The sequence below is a fragment of the Bubalus bubalis genome, chromosome 4, assembly GCF_019923935.1.
Source record: "Bubalus bubalis isolate 160015118507 breed Murrah chromosome 4, NDDB_SH_1, whole genome shotgun sequence".
NCBI lineage: Eukaryota > Metazoa > Chordata > Mammalia > Artiodactyla > Bovidae > Bubalus > Bubalus bubalis.
In genome coordinates, this window is record NC_059160.1 from 134,191,596 (window position 1) to 134,210,022 (window position 18,427).

General features: G+C 36.0%; 1 protein-coding gene across 3 annotated transcripts in view; it reads left to right on the top strand.

The window, feature by feature from the left end:
- PHYHIPL (phytanoyl-CoA 2-hydroxylase interacting protein like) overlaps positions 1-18,427 on the top strand; it is a 114,451-nt gene that overhangs the window by 2,158 nt on the left and 93,866 nt on the right. The window contains exon 1 of one of the 3 annotated variants that reach the window (XM_025285100.3): positions 8,945-9,078. The exons of the other annotated variants lie outside the window; for them this stretch is intronic. The gene's annotated coding sequence lies outside the window, so the exon portion shown is untranslated. Of the gene's footprint in view, positions 1-8,944; positions 9,079-18,427 lie in introns of those variants that run through there. 3 annotated transcript variants of the gene reach the window in all.

An 18,427-nucleotide genomic window follows, 5' to 3' on the forward strand; every position in this document is an offset into this window, starting at 1 on the left:
TGTCTCTTCTCCTAGAGTATAAGTTATTTTATTTTGGTAATGTTTTTTAGTTTCTATGATTCACATTACTAACCCTGCAAAAATGAATGAATTATGTAACATGTAATTGGGGATATACTAGCACTAGGCAGTTTGAAAATTACTACTTATTTGCAGACTTCTAATAGATTCAACACAGATAAATAGAGTTTCATTTTATAAAATAGCTTATGTCTTCAAATACAAAGGGCTCTCTTTATTAAAAGATGTGTAAAATGTGAAAATAGCTCATGTAAAGATTTTGTTAAATGCCTAACTTTACATTTTGTGAAACTCTATATGTCAATCCCAAAAATGTTAAGTTGACATCATAGGAATAATTTAGAGGAGATGATATAGTTACTTTTACAGAACAATTTTAAAATGTTACATTAAGTTTTTCAACCAGATCTAGTCATACTTTTTATATTGAGAAATTTTCAGCCAAATGAATTTGCTTCCTTCTCTGCCTTTCACCCCCTCTCCAGTCTCATTGTTTTACTTCTGGAAATATATAACACAAAAATTTGTGGCAGATCTGTTTTGCATTTAAGTACATAATGAGTTATATTTTCATAATTGTATGATTGTAGAAATAAATGTGTCTTGTTTGCCCTGTACTTTTCCTACTTTAATATGAATCTGATGATGGGAAAAATTAGTGCAATATTAATTCCTTAGAAGTGGAATGAAGTAGAATAAGAGAAGATACCATATGTTTGTTTAATAAACATTTCCTTTTACCCACTCCACTTATAGATGTTTTTAATTTTATAATGTTTTGCATTTTACATCAACTGAGAGCTATAGCTGCTGGTAAACATAACTGTATGTCTATTGTCTTATGCTTCCTTGGCTCTCCTCTTTTATGTTTTTTTTTCCCCTTGTCATTTGCCTTTTTTCTTATCTGTTTACATTATTAGTAACAATTTACAATGCTTCTTTTTCTCATCATCCCTCAAAATGCTTAATAGTTTCTGAAGAATTTATAATAGAGTCCAAGTGGTCATATAATTGGTTATTTTAATTAAGCAAGAGGGTTTTCATACACACGTTATCTCATGTGTAGTTTTATCCTAGGCATGTGTGCTCTGGTTGCTGATACAAGGTCCTGCCTAGATTTCACTTGTAGTTCAAAATGAGGATTCTGGACAGACTTCTATTGGAAAACCTCTGAAGATGTGCTGTTTTCTTACAACAGATTTTTCTGTTGTAAGAAAAAGACTTTCTGTTCTTCTCTTGTGTGTTGAAGTGGCTTCAAGTGACATATATGATACACTTAAATGGTGAGTTTTCAAAAAAAAATCAAAATAATTTCTTATCTGGAAGCATTAGTAATATGGAAACTTATTTTCAGTTTGTTTCCTCTCATAGATACTTCAGACCCTCACTGACCTGTGACATTTCAAGACAGCTCTGACCCCACACATAGAATTCTACGCTGCTTCTCTTCATCTTTTTTTTTTTTTTCATCATACATATAGAAGCTTTCTTTCCTTGCTGTGGAGGAAAGATTCATCTTTATGTTGCTTTATATGCATCCAAGCTCCCTCCACGTATTTTGAAAGATAAATTCCTTTCAATTTGGACTTTACCTTATTTACTTAAATTATAAATCAGCTGAGACTGTCTTCTTTATTGGCATGTGAATTAAACAGATTTTAAGTTTGAAAACAAAAAGTACTACAGGAGTGTTTAGTAACACAGTGATGTATTAGATCATTCTTAATGGCATGTTTTAAAGCAGATGTCTAGGACTAATACTCTTAACTATTACCTTTCATAGTACAAGAATTTAAGGTAGGCATTACTGAGTCTCACTGACATGCGTGTAGCATGGTGGTAATACCATTTTACATTCAGACCTCTCATGAAATGTTGACTCTTGATAGATATATGATCTTAGGAAAATTACTTAACCACTTCTTAGCCTCAAGCTTTCTCATGTAATATGGGTATAAAATGTCAGTCCTGTAGGGTTGTTGAGATAATTTAAGTATTATAAAACAGTTCTTGACACAAAATAGAGAATAGTAGTTATTTTAAATGGAATATTATTCTCTATATACCTTCTTGAGTTGAACTACTGCTTTATAATTCTTCATTATTTGGCCAATATTTGGTTTAGATGTTTTTTAAAAATTTCAGTTGTTTTATGTAGTAAATCTTATGTCACTTCAGTTTCATAAGTAGTCAATGGAAGCTAAATTCTGAATTTTAAATGAACAGTAAAATTACAGTTATAGTACTCTAATCTTTGCTTATGTTTTTCTATGACATCAGTTATATCCTTCTCAACCTTAATCCTAAAATCTATTTTCAGCTTCTGTTTGAAACCTGCTGTTTGCTGTTTTGCATGTACATTGTGACCTTGATACCTGCTTTGAGTAGGTATTTGCATCAGAGAACATCTATGTTCTTGATTCAACAATTTTTTTCTTTCTTCTGTTTTTTTTAGAGTATTGATCTGTACTAGCATATGTGACCTCTGGGTTCATTTATTTGACCCAGATATTTACTATGGAGATGCTATGAATTTTTATTAGTATGAAAACAAAACAAAACTAAAAGAAACAAGCAAACAGCTTGAAAACCATCAGATTATGTTAAACAAATTTATATTTTTGGTAGGGGTTCTAATTCATTCCCAGAGAAGACCAGGAAGTTACTAGAGTAAAAGTCTCATCAAAGCATATGTGACCAGGCTCCCTCCAGTGGTAGAATGACTGATATGTCATGAGTTGAAACATTCTTGCCTAGGTAATTAAGCCAATTAGAAATTCACTGTGTAGAATACTATCTAGAAAACTTTCAAGTCACCTTTAAAAAAAATCTTGCTGGTATTTCCTTCTCTTTAGGCCTAAGCTTTATTTTTTCATTTAACTTTAGGTAATAGTTTCATGATGACTTTTATATTTTATCCTGGATTTCAGGATAATAATAATAATAATAGCCGGTACATCAGTTATAGCAGTAAGCATGATCCTTCTAGTTTTTAGTTTTTCTTCTCTGTCCTTAGTAAATGTATAATTTGTTTTCCTTATATATTTGCCTCTTTCTTTGGTTTATTTTCCATTTCTTTTAACTTTCTCTGTAATCATTTTATTGTTCATAAATTTAAATTCTGTCTTTACTACTATAAAGCATTTGGCTCATTTTAAGAGTTTAAAATATTTTGTTAATATTAGACAGTAAACTGTCCTATTAATCAGACTATTTTAACACATACGAGAAGTAAAATTAGTATTTGGGGAGGACTTCTAGCAGAAATGTGATGAAAGAGTTGAAGAGTCTTGACAGGAAAAATAGACAGCCTCAGCTTGTTCTCTATATGGGAGGAGAGTGAGTGGCAGTGGTATAAGAGAAATCTAAAAATAATTACCAAAAATTTGTGATTGATTGAATTTTCAGGCAAAATGAAAAATGACCAGTGGTAACTGTAGGATTTTAGATTTAGGAAATCTGAAGAATCATTAACAAGAATAAAATAAAAAGAAAAAGGAAAGGGTATTTTGACATCTGATGACAGTATTTTACATCTTAAATTTTAGGCCTCAGTGGACATCTAAATGCATCCCAAACACTTTTCCAGGGCTGCTTCCCTCTGAGAAATCATTCTCAGAACAGTTTTTATGTACTGTTTTCTCAGTATTGTTTCAGTGTGGACGCTCACAAGAAAATCCATTTACATTCTTCTTAGACACTCCTTTTCCTTCATTCTCACTATTCCTGCTCTTTAAGGCTATTTATCATCCAATGATAATATTTTGAGAATCATTAGTAAACTACTTGTTCAGAGGATTATGAAATAGATTTTTTTGAGTCATCTGCACGAAGATAGTTTTGGAGTCTTAGGAGACTTTTCGCAGGGATGTAGTACAAAGTGAAAAGAACATGTACATTAAGGTATTTGAAGTCTAACGTAAGAGACTTCTTTGGAAGCATATATTAAGCCTTTACCAATTCCTCCTATGTTCTGGGAAAAGGGTTCTAGAATGGAGAAGAGAATTGTTCACAGAGCTATGTATTCCACTGGGGAGACTAGAACTTGGCTGAACAAGGAAGATTAGAATTTGACTTTGGTTTTAGAGTGACCTCTGAAGAGCTTTGTGTCTCTCCCCTTGAAGGTAAGGAATGATCACATGCTAGGGAAGGCCAAGTTGAACCTCAAAGATGAAATGTGCAATTCAGGCTTGTTAATGCAGACAAGTACTCTATGTTTTGAAGTCCCTCATTAGATGTGAGTTGAACAAAAAGCATCACACTCCAAATTGTGGTTAGTTTGTTTATGATGTTATGACTACTTGGACCAAGTTTGTGGTTCATTGTAAAGGGGTTGTGGGATTTTTGCATACGTCCTGTTACTTGAAGTGTTTGTGGAAACTACTGCAAATAGATCTTTTTGTTTTCTATAGCCTATGCGAATGTTGTTATCTAATAGTAAGAAAAGCTTATAATTTCCCTCAATGTATGCCGGTAAAGACAAGGCACAAAATATTTTTCAATATGCTTACCATGATTTTTCTGGAAAAATACTGCCTTACCTTCTCTAAGCCTGAATGTTGGTAAATCTCCTAGTCTTTAACAATTTTAAAGCTGATGATAAGTGCAAAGAAAAATGACAGACTATTTTTGAGCATCAAGTATGTGATATGTTCCTCATGATTGCATTTTCGAGTTATATCTGTGATGTGGAACAGGGATCAGCAAGTTACAATCCTTGGGCCAAATCTGAAAACCTGCTGCCAGCTTTTTAAATAAAATTTTATTGGAATAAAGCCATGCTTATTTGTTTATATATTGTCTATGGCGGCCTTCTTGCTAAAACATCAGAGTTGTGTAGCTGTGGCAACAGACCATATACCCCGCAAACCTTAAACTACTTATTATCTAGTCCTTTATACAAAAGGCTTGCCAACTCTTAATGTAGAGGGCTAAGAAAATAAATTACTATCTCTTGATTGGAATAAAAATATTGAAAGTTTCTGAAAAAAAAAATCATAGTATTTTGCTGTTATAGATTACCAGGGCTTTAGATTATGCTGGTCAGGCAGAGTTCTATGGAAAGCTGAAAAACCTTACCAGGCAATAATAGGAAACAAGCCCTAATTTTAATTTGAAATCTAGGCATCATATAAATAACTTTAGAAAGAAATACTAGTTCTGCATCACAATCTCATTAATAAATATGTTTTAAAGAATCAAACATGATATGAACTTTGAGAAATACATTTATATTGATACATATTACAAACATTTATGTGTGCATCATATTCTTCCTTCTAAACCAAATTCTTATTGAAAAAGACTCAAGGTCTTACTCATCTTTCTATTTCCATAATCTTACATACTACTTCTCAGTCTGTATTTTTTTTCAGTGTTTAACCTAAGACTGTCTGATACATTATAAAAATAGAATAAAAATGAATTATTAGAAAAATGAAATTTAAAGGATCCAAAAAGATTCAACAGACATGAAATTTACTGTCAAATTCCTATACAAGTTTCCAAATGCTTAATCCTAATTTTTATATTTATCTCATCACAAATTGGTAAATAGTTTGCAAACCACACTTTGAGCACAATAGCTAGAGGACGGTGACATTCTATCCTTATTCAAAGCTGAATTTTTAGGTACTGAATTTAACCAGTTATATTCTCACTTTGTTTCCTTTTTTTTTTTACTTGCCTTGTATTGTTACTGTTTATACATGTATTACAAGTTTAGGATCTCTGTTAAGAATTGGAAAAAGGATCCAAGAATGTGTAACTTGGCTCCTGCATTTAAAGAATTTATTGGCAATTAGGGAGATGATACATTTAAGTAGATAAATACGTGATAAGTATATAATAGTATAGAAGAAAAAGTAGTTAATTCTGTCTTGAGTCTCTCAGATGACTTCACAGAAGGAAGCAACATATTTTGTGAGTATTAAAATTTAAAAATTTGAAGAAGCAGAATAAGGGCATTTCTGGCAAGATAAGTGCATATATAAAGGCATAAAACCATATATGTCCTAGGAATACATAGCACTTAGTATTGTTAAAAAAGAGGTATTCCTTATGAGAAAATAAACTAAAAGCTAGTTAGGGAGAGCTGTTAATAGATTATGCCATGGTCTATAGTCTGGATTTATCTAGTTTGAAATCATACTAGTAGACTCCAAACTTTGTAATTTGTAGAGAACCTTTTAAAGCAAAACCACCACATTTTAGAGAATTCTTAATAAGTAAAAGTAGCATTTTATTAGTATACACTTATCCTGGAATTACAAACATACCTTGTATTTCATATAAAGTCAATTGATTAATGGATATAGTTAGAAATTAAAATTAGCAGTTTACTTGAAAGTTGTTACTTTATATCAGCCTGAATATCCACTTTATTTCTGAATTTTATTTTTATTGCATTGTGTCTAGGAAATTCTGGTTCATACAGATAAGTAGTGGCAAATGATAATGTTCTTAATTCATTTTCTCTTCTCAGAATACTCTTTAAATAAATTGATTCAGACTTTAGAGAAATAGTAAGTTGGTTTTTTTTTCCCTCAACTCAAAGTGTAAGTCCTTTTGGAGGGAGGTGATAGAATTGACTCATCTGTCAGTTCATTGTGTCATTGTTCAGTGTGAAAATAATGTATCTTGTAATATTCTGAAATATTCATTGATAACATTTTTTAAATGCTCACATTTTTTTTGCTGATCTCTTAAAAATTTCAGAACAGCTTAATTACTTGAATGATGACTCAACTGTAAGGATCAATTTCATTACTGATACTTTATGTGTATCTATAAGCTTGGTAACATTTGTGACTTTTGTCAGATTGAGGTTTTTCAACTTCTTACAATGCTATATAATCATATTAGTGTGCCTATTATTTATATTTGAAAGATATTTGTATAAAAACTTTTTAATGACTAAAGTATTTCTTGTTTCTTTTGAAGTATTTATACTTCGCTTCAGGACATCTATTCAAGTTTGATACGAAGAAAATGAATTTTGAAATTTTCTATCTGTAACAATACAGTTAAGCCAGGAAAAAAAAGAAAAACCCATCAATTTAAATGATAATCTATGTGTGATTAGGAAAAACTGTTTTGAAATATCTTAGTATCCAGTCTTTACTAGTGAACAGTTAGTACTTAATGAAAGCTGGCAAAAGCTTTTATAGGAGCTACCACTTCTGAGATTTTAAAATTTTTATCTACTTCCTTTAATAGAGTTGTCTCAACAATTCTTACAGTTTAGTTGATGTGTTAAAAACTGATTTAAACATTAAAATTTTCTTGTTGTTTGTATGTTGGTTTAGCATCCTTGAATTGACCTATTTGAGAAACTTCCACAAAAATAAATGCAGAGATCTGCCACATTCAAATTCTAATGCAGTTAAATTGGAAAGATTTTACATAATTTCAACATTTGAATTAATCAAGCATATGTGGTGAATAATTTTGTATTTTCTGCATTTTTAGACATATACCACTATTTGAGTTTTTTATAACAGTTTACTAATTTAACATATTTATCATACTGTTATATAGGATTTAATAAGACTTTTGTCCAATCATGTATGCTGTTGTTCATAGGTAATATGGTGACTTTGTTCTGAGCACATTTTAATTCCTAGATTTATAATAATTTCATATACACTTTTTTTTTCCCTTCAAAATTGTGGAACTTGTCAAAGACTGTATCATTACAGGTTTCCCCTTGATATGCAAAAGCAGAGCTTTCTTCTGAAAGCTTTCGTAAGCCAAAACGGTATAAAGTGAAGAAGCAGTTAACTTAGGACACATATTGCTAATGTATGCACAAAATAAATCCAGATAAAGCATAGATGCTCACAGACACAGTTCAGAGCTCTGGGACTTGATGCTGTTATGTGGAGTGTAGTTCTCAGGGAAGGAACTTGGAGGTGCAGCTCTTCCTGCTTGGGGTGCACACTGCCTCAGTAGTGGCTCCCTGCCAAACAAACACTGAAGGCTGTTTTTGATTTTTTGCCTCTTCTTGTAGAGGGAAAATTCTCTTTGGATTTTTGTGGCTGGCAAAAACAGGTAGTAGTGTAGATATTTTGTAAAAATGAAGTGACATAAAGCGAAGTCTTGGGAAAGTGGAGGATAGCTTTATTTGCAAACCTTTTTAAAATTTGCCACTGCGATGTAAATTCTACTGACAGATGACTGTCATTGAACTTTGGTACTGTGTTTTAGCTTTGAGAGCTCCCAAATGTTAGCTGAAAGAGCAACTGTTACTAATTAATAGGAAGGCTTTGAGATGTGTTGAGTGAAATCGGTCTCAATATATCCATGTTAAGACCTATGTAAGATTCCTGCTTTTAACGAGGGATCCACTTCTAGTTTTATAGGTAATTATTTCATAACCTATACTGGAAAAAGTAGAACTATAACTCAAACTTAGAGTAACTCTATCACATGTGTAAAGAAATACACAAAATTCATAAGCCCTTCTATTTAACTTGTTCTAATGAGCTGAAGGGACAAATAGATGCACCTGAGCCATGCCTGCAACTAATTGAACACTGCTTGCAAACCCATAATGTTTGCAAAGTTTTACTTGAGGGTATACTTGTTGAATAGAAAACAAACATGAAATATGATCAGAGCCACAGCCTTTTTATACATTATGCGATTTTGTGTACTGAAGTAGCAGGCCAAGTTTTATTTTGATGTTTACCCCAAATCTCATAATTCAGCACAATTTAATATATGCTTTTTTAACTCAGTTTTTAAAATAGTTCAAAATTATTCAGAAGAAACTTAAATGATAGTGTTTGCTGAACCTCTTAATCACCTTTACTAAAAAATATAAAACCATTTATCAGAAACAATTTAAATCATTGGATCTCAGCATTTGTTACCAGGAGGACTTGGTGAAGCAGGCTGCTCCCCCCACCCATGAGTTTCTGATTTAATAGTTCTGGGGGTGGAGCCCAAGAATTTGCATTTCTAACAAGTTTCCAGGTGATGCTGATGTTGTTGAGTCAGATACTACACTTGGAGAACCACTGGTGCAGGCAGCATAACCAAAGAAGTTCTTAGGTAAGGAAAAGTTCTTTACATGTTTGGTTTTAGTACATACAACCATTTGAGGAATGAACTGGAGTACTGAGCTCAGGAATCTCACCACTTATGGGGCAATTATAGATAAAAGTATTATTTAGAAAAGGAAGATGAAAATTGGGAGTGGAATTGAACATTTTTGAAGTAAAGTCTGTTGATTTTGTGATTGAACTGAAAGTGTGAGATATGAAAAGGAATTGTTGTTGATGGCTAAATTTACTAAATTGGGTACATTTTGATGCCAGTAAATAAAGTAGTAATTGTTGGAGTGAATGTGCAGGAGAAGTCTTGATATCAGAATATTAACAAGCTATTAAAGTCTTCTGAACAACTTAGGTTTCAGATATTTGTGGAATACCTCTGTGGAAATATCCAGGAAGCTCTTAGAAATATCTCTGCCTTATTGGAGTGTGTCTGAGGATAAAGACGGAATTTGATAGTCATTTTCAAGCTGTTTTTCTATTGCTTCTTTTTCTCCTTTCCTGTGTACTGTGCTCGGTCACTCAGTCGTGTCTGACTCTTTGTGACCCCATGGACTGTAGCCTTCCAGGCCCCTCTGTCCATGGAGTTTTCCAGGCAAGAATGCTAGAGTGAGTTGCCATTTCCTACTCCAGGAGATCTTCCCAACCCAGGGATCGAGGTCATGTCTCCTGCATTGGCAGACAAATTCTTTACCACTGTGCTACTTGGGAAGCCCCTATCAGATGTTTTTTCCTTCATCTTCTAGTCAGTCCTTTAGAATCATACTGAGTTGTTGAACTGCTCATTAGAGAAAGTAAATTCTAATGTTGGCATAATTTTTTGTGGTGTCTAAAAGGAGCATTGAAAATTACTTTTATATAATTTGGGGAGTTGTTATTTGGGGCAGTTAACATGAAAGAAAACAATTGACCTAAGCTCTATACTTGATAGATTTCTCTCCCTTATATCACCTGGAAAGAGAGTTAAGTATATGATTTTCTGTGCTTACTGTTGAGTTAAATTCACCCATTCCAGTCCATTTTAGTTCACTGATTCGTAAAATGTCAATGTTCACTCTTGCCATCTCCTGTTTGACCACTTCCAATTTGCCTTGATTCATGGACCTAACATTCCAGGTTCCTATGCAATACTGCTCTTTACAGCACCAGACTTTACTTTCATCACCAGTCACATCCACAGCCATGTGTTTTTGCTTTGGTTCCATCTCCTCATTCTTTCTGGAGTTATTTCTCCACTGATCTCCAGTAGCATATTGGGCACATACCAACCTGGGGAGTTCATCTTTCAGTGTCCAATCTTTTTGCCTTTTCATACTGTTCATGGGGTTCTCAAAGCAAGAATACTGAAGTGGCTTGCCATTCCCTTCTCCAGTGGACCACGTTTTGTCAGAACTCTCCACCATGACCCATCCGTCTTGGGTGGCCCTACACAGCATGGCTCATAGTTTCATCAGATTGGTTAGATTTCTGTGATTGTGGTTTTCAGTCTGTCTGCCTTCTGATGGAGAAGGATAAGAGGCTTATGGAAGTTTCCTGATGGGAGAGACTGACTGAAAGGGAAACTGGGTCTTGTTCTGATGGGCAGGGCCATGCTCAGTAAATCTTTAATCCAGTTTTCTGTTGATGGGCCATGCTCAGTAAGTCTTTAATCCAGTTTTCTGTTGATGTTTCTGTTCTGTTCCTTGTTATTTGACCTGAGGCCAAACTGTGGTGGAGGTAATGAAGATAATCTACTTTGAAAGGTCCCATGCACACATTGCTACACTCAGTGCTCCCAACCCTGCAGCAGGCCACCACTGACCCATGCCTCTGCCAGAGACCCCTGGACGCTCATGGGCAAATCTGGGTCAGTTTCTTACAGGGTCACTGCTCCTTTCTCCTGGGTCCTGGTGGGCACAAGGTTCTGTTTGAACCCTCCAAGAGTCTGTTTCCCCAGTCCTGTGTAAGTTCTGGCAGCTCTATGGTGGGGTTCATGGCGACCTCCTCCAAGAGGGCTTATGCCATACCCAGGTTTGCTGCACCCAGAGCCCCTGCCCCTGCATCAGTCCACTGCTGACCCGTACCTCCTCAGGAGACTCAAACACAGTTCTGTCTCAGTCTCTATGGGGTCTGGGTCCTGGTGTTTGAGCCCTCTGAAGGTCTTTGGCGGGCATGGGGTTTGATTGTTAACGTGATTTTGCCCCTCCTATCGTCTTGCTGGGGCTTCTCCTTGGCCCTTGGAGGTGGGGTACCTCATCAAAGTTGGTCCAGCACCACGCAGCTACTGCTCCAGTGCCTCATGTCTTGCTGGGGCTTCTCTGCCCTTGGACGTGGAGTGTCACCTCACAGTCACAATCAAGGCAAATTGGAATTGGTCAAACAGGAGTTAGCAAGAGTGAACATCAACGTTTTAGCAATCAGAGAACTAAAATTGACTGGAATGGGTGAATTTAACTCAGATGGCCATTATATCTACTACTGTGGGCAAGAATCCCTTAGAAGAAATGGAATATCCATCATAGTCAACAAGAGAGTCCAAAATGCAGTACTTGGATGCAATCACAAAAATGACAGAATGATCTGTTTGTTTCCAAGGCAAACCATTCAATAGTGCAGTAATCCAAGTCTATGCCCAGACCAACAATGCTGAAGTTGAACAGTTCTATGAAGACCTACAAAATCTTTTAGAACTAACACCCAAAAAAGATGTCCTTTTCATTATAGGGGACTGGAATGCAAAAGTAGGAAGTCAAGAAACACCTGGAGTAACATGCAAATTTGGCCTTGGAGTACAGAATGAAGCAGGGCAAAGGCTAATAGAGTTTTGCTAAGAGAATGCACTGGTCATAGCAAACACCCTCTTCCACAACACAAGAGAAGACTATACATGTGGACATCACCAGATGATCAATACAAAAACCAGATTTATTATATTCTTTGCAACCAAGATGGAGAAGCTCTATACAGTCAGCAAAAACAAGACCAGGACCTGACTGTGGCTCAGATCATGAACTCCTTATTGCCAAATTCAGACTTAAATTGAAAAAAGTAGGAAAACAACTAGCCCATTCAGGTATGACCTAAATCAAATCCCTTATGATTATGCAGAAGTGAGAAATAGATTCAAAGAATTAGATCTGATAGACAAAGTGCCTGAAGAACTATAGACAGAGGTTTGTGACATTGTACAGGAGGTATTATTCAAGACCATCCCCAAGAAAAAGAAATACATAAAGGCAAAATGGTTGTCTGAGGAGGCCTTTCAAATAGCTATGAAAAGAAGAGAAGTGAAAGGCAAAGGAGAAAAGGAAAGATACACCCTTTTGAATGCAGGGTTCCAAAGAATAACAAGACGAGATAAGAAAGCCTTCCTCAGTGATCAGTGCAAAGAGATAGAGGAAAACAATAGAATGGGAAAGACTAGAGATCTCTTTAAGAAAATTAGAGATACCAAGGGAACATTTCATGCAAAGATGGGCACAGTAAAAGACAGAAATGACATGGACCTAACAGAAGCAGAGGATATTAAGAAGAGGTGGCAAGAATACACAGAAGAACTATACAAAACAGAGCTTAATAACCCAGATAACCATGATGGTGTGATCACTCACCTAGAGCCAGACATCCTGGAATACAAAGTTAAGTTGACATTAGGAAGCTTCACTATGAACAAAGCTAGTGGAGGTGATGGAATTCCAGTTGAGCTAGTTCAAATCCTAAAAGATGATGCTGTGAAAGTGCTTCACTCAATATGCTGGCAAATTTGGAAAACTCAGCAGTGGCCACAGGACTGCAAAAAGTTAGTTTTCCTTCCAGTCCCAAAGAAAAGCAATGCCAAAGAATGCTCAAACTACCACACAATTGCACTTATCTCACATGCTAGCAAAGTGATTCTCAAAGTTCTCCAAGCCAGGCTTCAACAGTATGTGAACCGTGAACTTCCAAATGTTCAACCTGGATTTAGAAAAGACAGAGGAACCAGAGAAATTGCCAACATCCCTTGGATCATTGAAAAAGCAATAGAGTTCCAGAAACACAGCTACTTCTGCTTTATTAACTATGTCAAAGCCTTTCACTGTGTGGATCACAACAAACTGGAAAATTCTGAAAGAGATGGGAGTACCAGACCACCTGACCTGCCTCTTGAGAAATCTGTATGCAGGTCAAGAAGCAGTGGTTAGAACTGGACATGTAACAACAGACTGATTCTGAATCAGGGAAGGAGTACGTCAAGTACGTCAAGGCTGTATATTGACACCCTACTTATTTAACTTATATGCAGAGTACATCATGAGAAATGCTGGGCTGGATGAATCACAAGCTGAAATCTAGATTACTGGGAGAAATATCGATAACCTCAGATATTCAGATGACACCATACTTATGGCAGAAAGCGAAGAGCCCCTTGATGAAAGGGAAAGAGGAGAGTGAAAAAGTTGGCTTAAAACTCAACATTCACAAAACTAAGATTATGGCATCCAGTCCCATCGCTTCATGGCAAATAGATGGGGAAACAGTGACAGACTTTTATTTTTTTTTGGTCTCCAAAATCACTTCAGATGGTGACTACAGCCATGAAATTAAAAGCCGCTTGCCCCTTGGAAGAAAAGTTATGACCAACATAGACAGTATATTAAGAAGCAGAGATAATGCATTGCCAACAAAGGTCTGTATAGTCAAAGCTATGGTTTTTCCTGTAGTCATGTATGGATGTGAGAGTTGGACTGTAAAGAAAGCTGAGCGCCAAAGAATTGATGCTTTTGAACTGTGGTGTTGGAGAAGACTCTTGAGAGTCCCTTGCACCGCAAGGAAATCCAGCCAATCCATCCTAAAGGAAATCAGTCCTGAATATTCCCTGGAAGTACTGATGCTGAAGCTGCAACTGCAATACTCTGGCCACCTGATGTGAAGAACTGACTCAGTGGAAAAGACCCTGATGCTGGGAAAGATTGAGGGCAGGAGGAGAAGGGGACGACAGAGGATGAGATGGTTGGATGGCATCACCGACTCAATGGACATGAGTTTGAGTAGGCTCCGGGAGTTGGTGATGGACAGGGAGGCCTGGCATGCTGCAGTTCATGGGGTCTGACCCAGCTGAGTTGGACACAACTGAGTGAGTGAACTGAACTGTGCTTACTGTGGAAATACAGTGGACTGATTTTTCCTTCATTGGCAACAGTCTACAATGTATAAAATAAACTGTTGGAACTCAGCAGGTAAATAATGACACTTGAACCTACAAAAGCTAAAATCTTTATACTGAAGCTATTTCTAAAACTTTCATACTGAACATATATTTCCAACATTTTTTTTTACTTCTACTAAATTTAATATTTACTTTGTATGTATTGAACACTACTCTTAATAAGACATAGTCCTTTTTATATTTGATTTGTGTTCTTTGCAGATAACTAAAAAAACACTAATCAGCCACCGCAGTGCTCTCTGTCATTTCTCTAGTGTTCTTAATAGTTTCCTTCTGAAAAATTTGACAGAAGGGCAAATGGCAGTGAAATGTAACTAAACGATGTTAAACTGTGCTTTCTTAAATGATTTTCTGAAATTTTTTGAGGCAAAGTGTTATAAATAATAGACTTTGAAAATACAGAGATTTAACGTTTTTAACTTCATTTATGTATATATTCATGTATATAAACCATGTCAAAGATAGCCTAATTGTTACTGTGGTGACAGTTAAGTTTTAAAAACACTCTAGAATGGTGCATTTGTATCCTTTACCTATGAGTTTGCAAAGCTCTTTTGCCCAGCATTTCTGTCAACATGTGTTAAATTTTTTTCTCTGAGCGCACAGAACTCTTGTGAAATGTCAAAAACATTATTTTTAAGTAAAAAATGACACCTAAGAACGATAAGTATGATGATGTGAGAAAGCAGAAAGGAGTTTTACCCAGAATAGTTTTTGCTAAATTGAAAAGTAGTTTTGCAAAATTTTTATAGACTAATGTTATTATACCAACAGTATAAAGTATCATAATTTACTGTGGGTCAGAATTTACTTTAGTTGCTTTTAAAATGACTTTAATTGTCCTGTATTATCACTAAGGATCTGCAAATGGCTTACTTTTGTTTTTCTGTTATACCCTGCTACGTTTTATGGGGAAGTTAAGTGCTTTGTTTCTACATTGTAAAGACTTTCAAAACTGTTGTGTAAATGCTATGAGTGTTTTGTGTAGGAACCTCAGAGGTCATTTAAGATAATTAATTGGGCCATGGAATAAAGTAATAGAAGTTCTATTCTAATAGTAATATCTAATAGAAGAAATAAGTTTGATTAATCTTTTCTATATAGACTGATAGTTGGTATATAAAACTATCAATTGTACTGTTATGCATGATTGGTGTATGGAATTGAAATTTTAAAATATAATATTCAACAAGATACCTACTGATGCACTTTCTCCATGTGATATCTTTTGCAAATGTGACAGCCCTTAAAACCAGGTATATAAGTAAATCAAGTTTATAGATTATCATTTGAATTGCTATATCACAAAATGCTAGACCAAAATTATCAAAATATTAAGAACACATACTCATATTCTTATTTTAGTAATAATTTTAAAATATGTGTTTTGTTATTTTAAATTTCTATTTTGTCCATAATATGTAATACTTGTAGTACTGCTGCTGCTGCTGCTAAGTCGCCTCAGTTGTGTCTGACTCTGTGTGACCCCATAGATGGCAGCCCACCAGACTCCCCTGTCCCTGGGATTCTCCAGGCAAGAACACTGGAGTGGGTTGCCATTTCCTTCTCCAATGCATGAAAGTGAAAAGTGAAAGTGAAGTTGCTCAGTCATGTCCAACTCCTAGCGACCCCATGGACTGCAGCCTACCAGGCTCCTCCGTCCATGGGATACAGTTGACTCCTAAACTCAGGCTTGAAATGCACAGGTCCACTTATACACAGATTTTTTTCAATAAATACTACAGTTCTGTACCATCCTTAGTTGGTTGAATTCCCAGGTATGAAACCTCAGATACAGAGGGACCTCAGCATCCGTGGATTTTGGTATCTGCAGTGGGTCCTGGGATGAATCCCCTTCGGGTACCAAGGGATGACTATATATTAGTACAACAGCATGTGTATATAATTTATGAAGAAATAATAGCACTTATGAGTACACACTCAGCAGTTCTTATAGGGATACAAGATCAAAATCAATTCATAAGAATGAATTTTTATTATATTCTATTTTTACATATCTTGCTTTATACAACAAGGTTTATCTGTATAAATCCACTTAGTGTTCAAAGGTGGATATTATGATTACATCGCAGAATTAAATACTTTGTCCTTAAAAACATCCCGTAAATATATTTTATCAGATCAGATCAGTCGCTCAGTCGTGTCCGACTCTTTGCGACCCCATGAATCGCAGCGCGCTAGGCCTTCCTGTCCATCACCAACTCTCGGAGTTCACTCAGACTCACGTCCATTGAGTCAGTGATGCCATCCAACCATCTCATCCTCTGTCGTCCCCTTCTCCTTCTGCCCCCAATCCCTCCCAGCATCAGAGTCTTTCCAATGAGTCAACTCGGTATATAATTGACATAACATTATATTAGTTTCAGGTATGCAGTGTAATGATTTGGCATTTGTATATATTGCAAAACGATCACAAAATAAGTCCAGTTAACATCCATCACCATACTTGGTTGGTGAGAACTTTCCTGATGAGAACTTTCAAGATCTGGCTACTGTCAAATATGCAATAGAATATTGTTAACTTCAGGCCATTTGTTTGTTTCCTTTTTTTTTTTTTTTTAGATTCCACATACAAGAAAGATACAGTATTTGTTGTTCTCTGTCAGATCTACTTCACTAAGCATAATATCCTCACAATCCATCTATGCCGAGGCAGATGGCAAGATTTCATTCTTTTTTTATTGGTGAATATTATTTGTGTGTGTATACACACCATATTTTCTTTATCCACTCATCCAATGATGGACATTTATGTTGTTTCCATGTCTTGGATATCATAAATAATGCTGTAGTGAACATGGTGATGCTTATATCTTTCTGGGGCTTTGCTGGTGGCTCAGATGGTAAAGAATCTGCCTACAATGCAGGAGACCTGGGTTTGATCCCTGTGTCAGGAGGATCCCCTGGAGAAGGAAATGGCAACCCACCCCAGTATTCTTGCCTGGAAAATTCCATGGACAGAGAGCCTGCCAGGCTAAGGACTGAATTAGTGGTTTTTCTTCCTTCAGATAAATTCTCAGAAATGAAATTACCGGATTATATGGTACTTCTATTTAAAATTTTGAGGAATCTTAATACTCTTTTCCATAGTGGTTACACCAGTTTACATTCCTAGTGCACAAGGGCTCCCTTTTCTCCATATCCTCACCAACCCTTGTTATTTCTTGTCTTTTTTATAATAGTCATTCTGACAAGTGTGAGGCAATAAATCTCATTGTGGTTTTGATTTGCATTTCTGATTTTTGGGGGTGCTGAACATTTTTTCATGTACATGTTTTTATTTGTATGTTTTCTTTGGAAAAATGCCTGTTTAGACACTCTGCCCCTTTTTTTGTATTGCTTATTGAATTTTGTGAGTTCTTTATATTTGATCAGATTGTTGTTCTTCAGTTGTTAAGTCATGTCTGACTCTGTAACCCTGTGGACTGCAGCATGCCAGGCTTCCCCGTCCTTCACTTCCCAGAGTTTGCTCAAACTCCTGTCCATTGAGTTGGTGATGCCATCCAGCCATCTCTTTCTCTGTCACCCCCTTCTCCTCCTGCCTTCAATCTTTCCCCACAGCAGGGGCTTTTCCAGTGAGTTGGCTGTTCTCATCAGGTGGCCCAAGTATTGGAGCTTCAGCATCAGTCCTTCCAATGAGTATTCAGGGTTGATTTCCTTTAGGATTGAGTGGCTTGATCTTCATGCTGTCCAAGGGACTCTCAAGAGTCTTTGCTAGCACTGCAGTTAGAAGGCATCAATTCTTCAATGCTGCTTCACTTTCACTTTTCACTTTCATGCATTGGAGAAGGAAATGGCAACCCACTCCAGTGTTCTTGCCTGGAGAATCCCAGGGACGGGGGAGTCTGGTGGGCTGCCGTCTATGGGGTCGCACAGAGTCGGACATGACTGAAGCAACTTAGCAGCAGCAGCAGCCTTCTTGATGGTCCAACTCTCACATCCATACATGGCTACTGGATAACCCATAGCTTTGACTATACGTACCTTTGCCAGCAAAGTGATGTTTTGCTTTTTAAAATGTTGTCTAGATTTGTCACAACTTTTGTTCCAAGTAGCAAATGTCTTTTAATTTCATGGCTGCAGTCACGTCCACAGTGATTTTGGAGCTCAAGAAAATAAAGTCTGTCACTGTTTCCATTTT